Source organism: Microtus oregoni, unplaced genomic scaffold, assembly GCF_018167655.1.
Source record: "Microtus oregoni isolate MIOR12 unplaced genomic scaffold, Mior012 000018F_ref0000195, whole genome shotgun sequence".
Classification (NCBI taxonomy): Eukaryota; Metazoa; Chordata; class Mammalia; order Rodentia; family Cricetidae; genus Microtus; species Microtus oregoni.
This window is the reverse complement of record NW_024543077.1, coordinates 22981436-22992165: the sequence shown is the minus strand read 5'-3', so window position 1 is coordinate 22992165 and position 10730 is coordinate 22981436. Positions and strand designations below refer to the sequence as shown.

Here is a 10730-nt window from a genome sequence, read left to right as displayed (position 1 = left end):
GGCAGGGCACCTTAAGGAAGAGGGGCAGAAGGGACACATATAAGCACAGAAAGGGTGGGAAACGGGGCGCACAGGTTCAAACAGAAGGTGGGAGAGACAAGAGGGTCGGTGAAGAGAGAGTCAAAACAAGGGAGGTATGACTCACACTGAACTCTCTCAGGTTGGCCTTGACGAGGAGCAGCAGGCCCAGGCTGTTGCTCTCCTGGGTCTTGGTCTCAGTTTCTGTCAGGAGCTCCTCTGCCGCCTGCAGTTCTTCGCTGTGGTTTGAAAGGAGGCCACTGGCTGCCTCCTTCAATGCCTTCAGCTTTTCCTGGGGCTTCTGGAACCTCTTCTGAATTCATGACAATAACTCTTTAGCAGCCCTGATAAACAGAAATGGTCCACTTAGGAAGTAAAACTTGGGTCTTGAAACCCTAATGTGAGATTTTCAAATGATAATAGTTCTTTCTAGGAATATAGAGTGACTTACTTCTTGTTTGGTTTTTTGTTTTTATTTATTTATTTAGACAGGTCTTGACTATACTGCTTAGGCTGGTCTTTAACTCAAAAAGATTCTCCTGCCTCAGCCTCCCTCATTGTTATGATTATAAGTGTAAATGACCAAGGTTAGCATGGATCCTGATTGCTGAAGACTAGAAGCAATTTTTTTCTTTATGTTTTGTGTGCATGTGTGTGTGATGAGGGAAAGGATGTATAAGTGCCATGTCAAATTTGCAGAGTTCAGAGCACATTAAGGTCTGGCCCTTACTATACTTGCATGGATGCCTGCATGCCAGAAGAGGGCATCAGATCCCACCATGTGGAAGCTGGAAATGGAACTCAGGACCTCTGGAAGAGCAGACAGTGCTCTTAACTGCGGAGCCATCTGAGCCACCATCCAAAGGTCCTGAGTTCAATTCCCAGCAACCATATGGTGGCTCACAACCATCTGTAATGATATCTGGTGCCCTCTTGAGGAAGAAACCTGGTCAGTCATCCTCATCAACATGGACAAGTTCAACAGAACCGCCATATACGGGCTGCCCATGCATGCCTCAGCATCGACAGGCCTAGACGACCTCTCATGCACTCCTTCCCACACTTCCCTGCGGCTCCTTGTCCTTTTCCTCATCTGAACACACAGCCTTAAAGACTCTCAGTCATAAGTGCTGAGAATCCTGGGAACTGTAGTAACATGGAATCCTGGGAGCTGCAGTAGGTCCCTGAAGATGGGAGTGGTCTGGCACTGAGTGAATGACTGGCAGATGCACCAAAGCTGATTACCCAGACTGAAGCATGGAGCATGAATTTTATAATAACTATAATTAGTAATATGATGACAAATCATTCCTGCAACAACCTATGACATTGGAAAAGGGATTATCTCAGAAACTAGAAAATGAAGGCTAGAAAATACATTTTCAATTCCCCAATGTTTAAAATAAAGGCCCCGAGTCATAACTTCACTTATAGAAGGAAGAGAGAAGTATAGAATCTGATTGACAGTTGCATTCTAAACAGAAAGGGAGATGCAATTATAGAACAGGCAGTCCCAGAAGATCCAGCCAGTTGGGAGGGAGAGGGGCTGGCCCTACCTTCCCTGCTTTGTTTCAAATGCATTCTCAAAAAGTGAACTCTTCCTAAGTGGTCTAGAAGCTCTGGTGGGCACAAAGGCTCTATTGTCTCTCTGGGTATCCCCAAATCCTGCTATCATATTTGCACGTGGGGTTCATATCTGTCTGTTGAGTGACCAAAGGGTGGTGTGAGGAAGGGGACTCCCACAGGTGGCTTTGGATCTCTAGGACGACCAGCCCGGGAATCTACATCTTACTAAGCTCCTTCATAGGCAAGGATTCTGTCCTACATGGGGCAGCAGCAGGAGACAGAGCTGCCACTCTCGCTGGTGTAGCTGGGCACTCTGTAGTCTTGTTACCTGCTCTGGCATCTTGCTGCCTTCACAGCATTCAGTTCGGTTTTCTCGAGGCCTGTCCAGTCTCTCTGAACCAACAATCGAGTGACTGTATCATGAGATCTCATCCCAAACCCTATCCAACCAAGCCTTTCAAGTTCCACCCAAGCAAAACAGCAGGCCAAAGATATGTTCAAGGGCAAAAGGAATGATGAACCTAATGTGTGTGTTGCTGGGGGAAAGAGCACAGTGCTTACATTAGCATCCTTGTGGAACTGATCTGGAACAAGCACTAGGGAGCCTCCACGTGCAGATCCTGGGACTAAATGATCTGGTCCTTCTATCTACTCTGGTAATCTACTGTCCTGAAACCCAGACAGGCAGGGCAGAGTCTGCATGGACACATACTGTAAACGCAGATTTCAAGAGGTTGAGACAAGACAATGTTAAGTTCTAGACCAGCAGGGACACACGGTGGGACCCTGCCTCAAAGGAGAAAGAAAAAGAGGAGAAGGAGGAGGAGGGAAAATAGGACAGGAAGGAAAAGAAAAAGAAGGAGGGGGAATGGGACAAGAAAGGGGAGGGTGAGGGCGAGAACTTGTAGTATAAATATCTATATGAAAACACATAGAAATATGGAAAATAACAGAAAAGGCTTGCCCAAGGTATCTGTCACATGATAATTTACAATAACAAAATTCACAAACACTTCCGGTGCTACTAGAAAGAATGAGCGAGTCTCGTGTAACTGATTAAAATAATCCTGAACCTACCTGACGGAAAGACAGTGCCAGCTACCAACCATGTAGAAAAAGCTAAAAAGGGGCCAGGAAGGAAACTGCAAGCTCCCAAGTCTACTAACAACCATTCTCTGGGGCTGCACACTGTGCGGTTCTATGAGGGCTTGCAAGACCGAGCTCTGTGATTTTGACAGTGTCTGTCTGTCCCAGAGTTGATCGTCTAGGTGTCCTCCATTATTCTTGACAGATCACCCTGTGTGTGATCTACATAACAGTTTACTACGCTCTCTGGTTTGCAGTAGGTGAAATTAACCTACAAGTCACAGGAAAACAGAGCCTATTGCACAGTATGCAGAGATGGACTATACTGGTTTCCCTGATCTGTTTTCTGTATATGGAGGGGCAGGTACCCATCCCTTCATTTCCTGGACAGCTGGGCCTCTCTCCTCAATTAACAATATTAATTCTCAAAGATCATTCTCCCCACAATTTCCTCTCTCCAGCAACCAAATGCCTGGTTCTCATTGATGGTAGTCTGAACAGTGCTCGGAACTTACTTGAGTTCAAGGGTAGCATTTTGGTGCCACTTTGTGAAATTCCTTTTCTTTGTAAGTTCCAGCAGAGAAGAAATGTTCTGGTGCATGCTCTGAAGAGCAGAAATGGATGGCTGGACGTCCCCACGTGCGGTCTCATTCAACGCTGCCACCTTTTCCATGATGTCTGTAGAGAAGATATGTCACTAGGTAAGCCTCTATAAGGTAGACAGTAGGGATCCCAGGCATTTCAGGGTCCCCGTGCTATGGGATGGTCCAGTCCCTTGGTATTAGGAAGCCCAGCCCAACCCTGTTCATGTGCTTCATAAGGCGATCGTGACTCTTTCTACCAACAAAGCACAAAGTCCCCAAAGGAGAGCCTGTCCACACTACCTTTGATGTTGGCATGCAGCTGCTCAATGAACGTGGCCAGGGCTCGAGTCCCATTGACAGTTCTTGTCGGTCGTTGCTTTATTCACCTGCTGACAGCTTGCTAAGACTCTAGAGAGCTGAGAGGGCAGGAAGGACTAGGGTAGTGTGGTTTAATATTATATGAGCTTCTGAACACAAGCTGTTGCCTCTTTAAAGGGACAAAATATATCCAGATCATAAAAATGACACGATCATGCACACCAAGGTAAATATTTCTAGGCTCAAATTTGACGGATTGGATACTGAAATCACCTAAGACACGCTCACTGTGAGAAAGGATGGTTTATTTTTACAAGCAGTCTAGATGACTAGCAAAGCTTGTCTCCAACTGTGAAAGCCTTAAGATATTAGCACCCAAGTACAGTCACGTGTCACCGAGTGACGAGAAAGGACTCCTTAGGAGATATACTGTTGTCATCCATATACACTGTGTGCTTCCTTACACTAAAAGGCATTGCGTACTTACACCTAAGCCAAATGGTACTTCTACGTGTGCAAGTATAACACACACATTAATGTGCAGCCCACTGCTTTGCTCCTTGGGCCATGAAGAATACAATCATGTATGATTACAGCAAGCTGCAGAGAATATGATAAAATCCAGGAACTCAATGAATAAGGGATTTATGAGCCTGGTGGCAGAGCAGGGATACACTGCCGCCAGGGGAAATACCATCCTGTAAACACCTCGGTTGGCAGCAGCACCATCTGTCACTGTTACTGCAGCAGTATATACTTCATACAAGTGTGCTGGACTTGTACACAGCTGGCGGTGTGGTAGGCTGCTCACCCCAGCACTAGTGCAGACACATGAACAATGCCTTTGCCATGATGTTGGCACAGTTAAGAGTTGACTGAACAACATGTACCTTTCTGAGAAGGGAGACTAGAATGTCAGTGTACAGTGCAGGATCTCACACTGACTACGGAAGTGGAACCTTACTGCCTGGGAGGTTTTAGTTCCTATGAGACAAGAACAAGTTGTCATGGGGGCTGGAGAGATGGCTCAGTGGTTAAGAGCATTGCTTGCTCTTCCAAAGGTTCAATTCCCAGCAACCACATGGTGGCTCACAACCATCTGGAATGAGGTCTGGTGCCCTCTTCTGGCCTGCAGACATACACTCAGACAAAATATTGTATACATAATAAATAAATAAATAAATTAAAAAAAAAATGAACAAGTTGTCAGGAAGACTGCCTAAGGCCTGAATCTCGCAGCCAGTAGAGCTGTCCACCTCCAGCCTGATCAGTAACATGGGGGTCACACCAGCACCTCCTTAGGAGTGGGAATGAGGCTGTGACCACAAAACTCTCAGCCCTGATGCTGACATAACTGCCCTCAGCTGTCATTTCTTTTTGGTAATTTCATAAGTCAAAAGAAGATTGTGATTGTAATATCAAAGACTATAAAATAACAAGATTGGGCCTGCAGGCATTTTCTCCTTAACACCAAGAGAAGCTTCTTTCACAATGAGAGAACAAGGATTTTAATCAGATTATTTTCTAGACAGTATCTGATTGCTGAGGGACCCAAAGTCCTCACTTAAACATGCAAGTTCTTCTCATATCATCTTTGGTTTCAAATTTCCTGGCGTCAAGACAGTACTTTCTTCTGCATGCATGGCTGTGTACGTCTGAACATATCGAGAAATCTATAATAAAATATATTTGATAACAGGCCCCTCTCACCCGCTAGAAATCAGAAGATGTTTACCCTGCCATGAGATAAACAAAATAAATAGTTCCCTACTGACATGAAGACCAAGCTAATTTTATCTAGGACCTAAAACCATCGGATTCAATGGTCAAGAACCACTAAGTACCAAAGCCACTCCACCTCACAAACTCCACGATGACTCGATTTAGGAAAAGGAGGAAACCTCAACAATCTTTTAGTTCCCCTTAGGTTAAGGAGAGAAGGCAAGCAGCTAAGTGAACCACGCGTTTCTTCCTTACCATGCATGGCAACTGTGATCTGCTTAGGAACCTTTTTCACTACAGAGGATCATGGGGTTAGAACCATTTGATGATCGACATCTGGGGCCTCCTGGAACCCACCAGATGGAACCCAAAGGCTCCCAAGAGCTGCCCTGTGATGTGGGAGTCCTCTCTGTGTGCTGTGATTACCATTAATGAATAAAGAAACTAAACTGCTTTGGACCTATAGCAAGGCAGAACTTAGGTAGGCAGGGAAAGCTAGGCTGAATGCTGAGAGGAAGAAGGGCGGAGTCAGAGAGAGACCATGGAGCCTCAGGAAACAGATGTGCTGAAACTTTGCTAGTAGGCCATGACCTCTTGGTGATGCACAGATTAATAGAAATGGGTTAAATTAAGATGTAAGAGTTAGCCAGTAAGAAGTTAGAGATAATGGGCCAAACAGTGATTTAATTAATACAGTTTCTGTGTGATTATTTTGGGTCTAAGCTAGCCGGGTGGCCAGGAAGAACAAGCAGTGAACAGCCCTGGGAGGATAGAGAAGACCTGAAGGCTCCCAGGGCTGTCCAGGGAGGTTGATGAGAACCAAAAGGCTTCTAGGGGCTGCCTGAGAGGCTGGAGGGGAGCTGGTTTGGTTTTTTTTTTTTTTTTTTTTTTTTTGCAAAGAACTTACCTCCTTTTGCAGGTTTTCTGTTTGTTCTGCAACACCTTCAAGCTGAATTTCTGCCTGAATCTTCTTAGCATTTTCTTTTAATAAATACCTCTAAGGGGGAAAAAAAGAAGCAATATTACATTGTTTACTGTATCACATTAAAATATTCCATTCTTCAGAGAATTATGGGCTAATTGCTTTTTGGTTTACAGAAAGACATTGTAATTGCTTTTTTTAAATTAAAAATTTCCACCTCCTCCCTTCTTCCCATTTACCTCCCACTCCCTCCACTCCCCCTCCCTCTCCAGTCCAAGAGCAGTCAGGGTTCCCTGCCCTGTGGGAAGTCCAAGGTCCTCCCCCCTCCATCCAGGTCTAGGAAGGTGAGCATCTAAACCGACTAGGCTCCCACAAAGCCAGTCCATGCAGTAAAATCTATCCTCCTGGATATTGGAAGTAGACAAGATTTCCAGGCAAAAGTTGGGCGTACGGGGATGGGGCTGGGGTTGGGAGAGAGAAGGGAGAAGGGGAGGATTGGGGAGAGCTTGGGGGAATGGCATGGTTGAGGTGGAAGAAGGGTGGATATGGGAGCAGGCAAGAAGATATCTTAATTAAGGGAGCCATTTTAGGGTTAGCAAGAGACTTGACTCTAGAGGGGTTCCCAGGTGTCCAAGGAGATGTCCCCAGCTTGTTCCTTGGGCTGCAGAGGAGAGGGTGCCTGAACTGGCCTTATCCCATAGCCACACTGATGAATATCTTGCATTATCACCATAGAACCTTCATCTGGCAATGGATGGAGATAGAGACAGAGACCTACATTGGAGCACTGGACTGAGCTCTCAAGGTCCAAATGAAGAGCAGAAGGCGAGGGGTGCTTCCGCCCACTGAGACGGCGGGACTAATCTAATGGGAGCTCACCAAGGCAGCTAGACTGGGACTGAATGAGCATGTGATCAAACCGGACTCTCTGAATGTGGCTGACAATGAGGGCTGACTGAGAAGTCAAGGACAATGGCACTGAGTTTTGTAATTGCTTTTAATAGTTACTTAAAAGCAAAAGGGCTCACTCATTCATCACCAACTGTCAATGACAGCAATGTTATTCCTTGCTATCACTTTCTGGGTTGCTCTCATAAATTCAAACTGGTCTAGTAAGCAGACTCCGAACAGATGGCATCATAGACCAAATACTGCTTGGTTTCAGTGTCAACATTATAAATATTAACTATAATTGTCAATACACAAGAAAGTACTTACTAAGAAAATTAAAACGTATTCAATAAGGAAAAGATTTTTAAGATTATTTGTAATTAAGTGTTTAATCCATCCCAACATCCTAACCTTTTGTTTAGCTATGCAAACCTTTCACAGCGTTATGAAATAGCTACATTACTATTTAGAAAAAGTGTATTTACCTTGTCCAATTTCACTCTGTTGGTAAAAAATAGAAACAATTCAGTTCACATCCCTGCCCTCCGGAAGTATTGGGTACGAACACAAAGCATTGCTAAGGGGATAGATGAATGGACTACATTAGAGTAAACCACTCAAGGTTAGTTCCAGTCTGAACGAACTATGCACTTCACATGATAAATTCAAAGTACAGTACTATCCCTGGGACCTAACTGGCAGGGCACAGCATTTATTGACTGTGTAGATGATGGCTGGAGAAGATATTAGAATATCTTTTTCTTTCCTTTCTTTTTGTAGGATTTTCTCTTTTTTTTTTTTTCGAGACAGGGTTTCTCTGTGGTTTTGGAGCCTGTCCTGGAACTAGCTCTTGTAGACCAGGCTGGCCTCGAACTCACAGAAATCCGCCTGCCTCTGCCTCCCGAGTGCTGGGATTAAAGGCGTGTGCCACCACCGCCCGGCTGTAGGATTTTCTTAATGAATGTAGAATCACCCATCTTTCAAAAGCACATTTTGCTATTTGATAAAAAGTAATATAAAAATATTTCTTGGAGTCCATAAGCTCCTCCTCAGCACCAGTGTGAGTGTGTGCATGGTAATGTGCAAGTGTGTGCATGAATCTGTGAGTGTGTGTATGGTAATGTGTGTGTGTGTGAGCATGAGTCTGTGAGTGTGTGCATGGTAATGTGTGAGTGTGTGCGAGTGTATGAATGTGTGTGAGTATATGTGTGTGAATGTGTGTGTGAGTTTGAGAGTGTGTGTGTGTGAATATGAGTATGAGTGAATGTGCATGAATGTGAGTGTGTGAGTGTATGTGCATCAGTGTGTCTGAAAGTGAGTCTATGTGAGTGTGTGAATGTGTGTGTATGACTGTATGTGAATGTGTGACTGAGTTTGTGTGTAATGTGTGTGAATGTGAGTGTGTGTGAGTATGTTTGAGTGTAAGTGTGTTGGGGGGTGAGCACGCACAAGAAGGGCCTCCTTCTATAAAATACTTTTTAGTAATGACCATCCATTATCCTACTGCATGTCATGGTGGATAGATTATTGTAAATTGTAATGTGAAGGTAAAAAGTAAAATTTAGCAATATTTTCCAACTAAATTAACATTCCAGAGAAGGTACTGTCTATGATTCAATTTCTTAACTTTACTCTCCTTTTGGTCAGATCTTTTGATAAAACACAAACAAAAGATTGACCCTTTGAGACTTAAACCATCTTCAGAGGAAGACTATTTCTATATCCTATATCCTTGAACTACAGTTAAAATAGCAACACATAACAGAAAATACTCATGTTTGGCATAAACCAGCATTAACGAGGATACGGGACAGATTTACTCCTAGTATTTGTATCTGGATACCTTTTTCAAATACCCAAAGGTCTGTCACAGAGGAAGGAGGGCTGCTGCCGACTTCTAGAGAGTGGGACAAAATCCGTGGGCAGAAAGTCCAAGGAGGTGTCCATGAAGCAGCTCCATCAGAGCTCCACAGAGACCCCGGTGAGGTCTGGGATGAAGACACTGTCACTTGACACCCATGGGGGATCGAAAGGCAGCGCAGACAAATGACCACCCCCATACTTCTCTCTCAGAGACAGGTGTTTCTGTCCACCATCTCCACACCCTTAGTACCTACCTGGAAATATTTAGTTGTTTTCCAGACTTGACAAGATTCCATATGGAGCAGAGGAAACGCCAGTGAGGTTCAGAGACAGAACAGCATCCCCAATAGTATCCAAGTCATTGAGCGAGGCGCCCACAGAATCATCATCAAGGCTTGAAGAGAAAACAAAAGCTAACGCAAATAGCCTTTGAACACTGTGCGACCGAGTCAGGGTGTTATAAAGAGAACACACATTGGGGCTCCATGCACCACACACCTCATCCTCACTCCAGGCACAGGGGAGCTACAATTCTCCTATAGTAACGGAAACTCAACGAAAGTCACAGGGAAAGGAGGAGCCGAGCCTCAGAGTGTCCGAGGCATCATGCCTTCCCACCACTTGAACCATACCAAGCATGATGCCACGGCTCATCTAGAATTGGGCCTGGCTACAGCTGTCTCAGTATCCCCTCTAAAGTCCACCCCCACGGTCTCAGTGTGTGCCAGTACTTCCTCCTCCAGCAGAGAGCAGCAGAGAACACTACTGGGGGAGTGCTTCCTTCTAACAGTCACAGAATGAAAGTAAAAACCTTTCCCAATTCCCTGATACCCACTTCTTAGGAGACCTTGCTATTCCCTCACTATTGGCTTGGCTGCAGTGCACAGGGCTCCGCGTATGATGCAGCCAAGGAGGATCAACAGCAAAGCAGAGACCCTGCGCAGCCGGTCACCCCTGATCTACCAAGTCCCCCTTGGTAGCAAGAAATGATAGAGCGAGAAATCGCTACCAAATAAATATTTTTTAAAAAACCTATTTTTATAGACTCTTTGCAAATAGAAAACATTTGAGCCCTTTCATTTAAAAGTTTTATTCCTGCTTTATCTGCTAAAGATAGGTTTAATTAGGATCCAGTCAATCTCTCAAATAGATCTCCCTTCAGAAGGACTATCTGCACTCTCTTCAAAAATAAACTGTAATAAATACTCGTTTCATCAACACGGCACAACACAGACAAGGGCCGAGTACTAGATGACGAGCTAAGATGGAAACAGCTCTAGGCGCTGGTCCTGTTGACTGTCAACCCCATGAACAAGCATGAAGTGCTTCCCTTAGCAGACCATGGATCCTGGCTTCCTGGGGCCTGCTGTCCTACAGAACGAGCCACCCCAGGGAGTAGCGGAGAAACAAGGACCAGCTACTGAGGACTAGAGTGAGGGAGGCATCCATGGCTGAGGGAGACACAGAAACAAACCCTGCCAGTTTCCCAGTGACAGGAGGAGGAGGTTTCAATGTCTTTGAGACTGCGATGGCGGTAGCAATGTGGCAAGGACCAGCTGGAGGGTCTGCCTGGTTCCTGGCTGTCTTTTAGGTCACGCTGAACTGAGGTCAGTTCCCACACAAGCAAGCATACCAAACACTGCCCAGTTTCCGGGTCACAGACATCACTGTGGTTGTTGCAACTGCAGGGCACACAAGGAGCCAGTAGAGGGCGCGGTCCCCAGGCACTGCTTTCTGGGAGCTTCCCTCTGTGGTACCCA

The 10730-nt window shown here is 45.2% G+C and overlaps 1 long non-coding RNA gene across 1 annotated transcript; it reads right to left on the bottom strand.

Moving 5' to 3' along the window:
• Window positions 1-208: 208 nt before the first annotated feature.
• Window positions 209-9351, bottom strand: LOC121459148. Its single transcript, XR_005975911.1, has 5 exons — window positions 9225-9351; window positions 6202-6291; window positions 3555-3670; window positions 3186-3348; window positions 209-362 (listed from the first exon to the last, which is right to left on the bottom strand). It is a non-coding gene; the product is annotated as an uncharacterized LOC121459148 (long non-coding RNA).
• Window positions 9352-10730: the final 1379 nt, after the last annotated feature.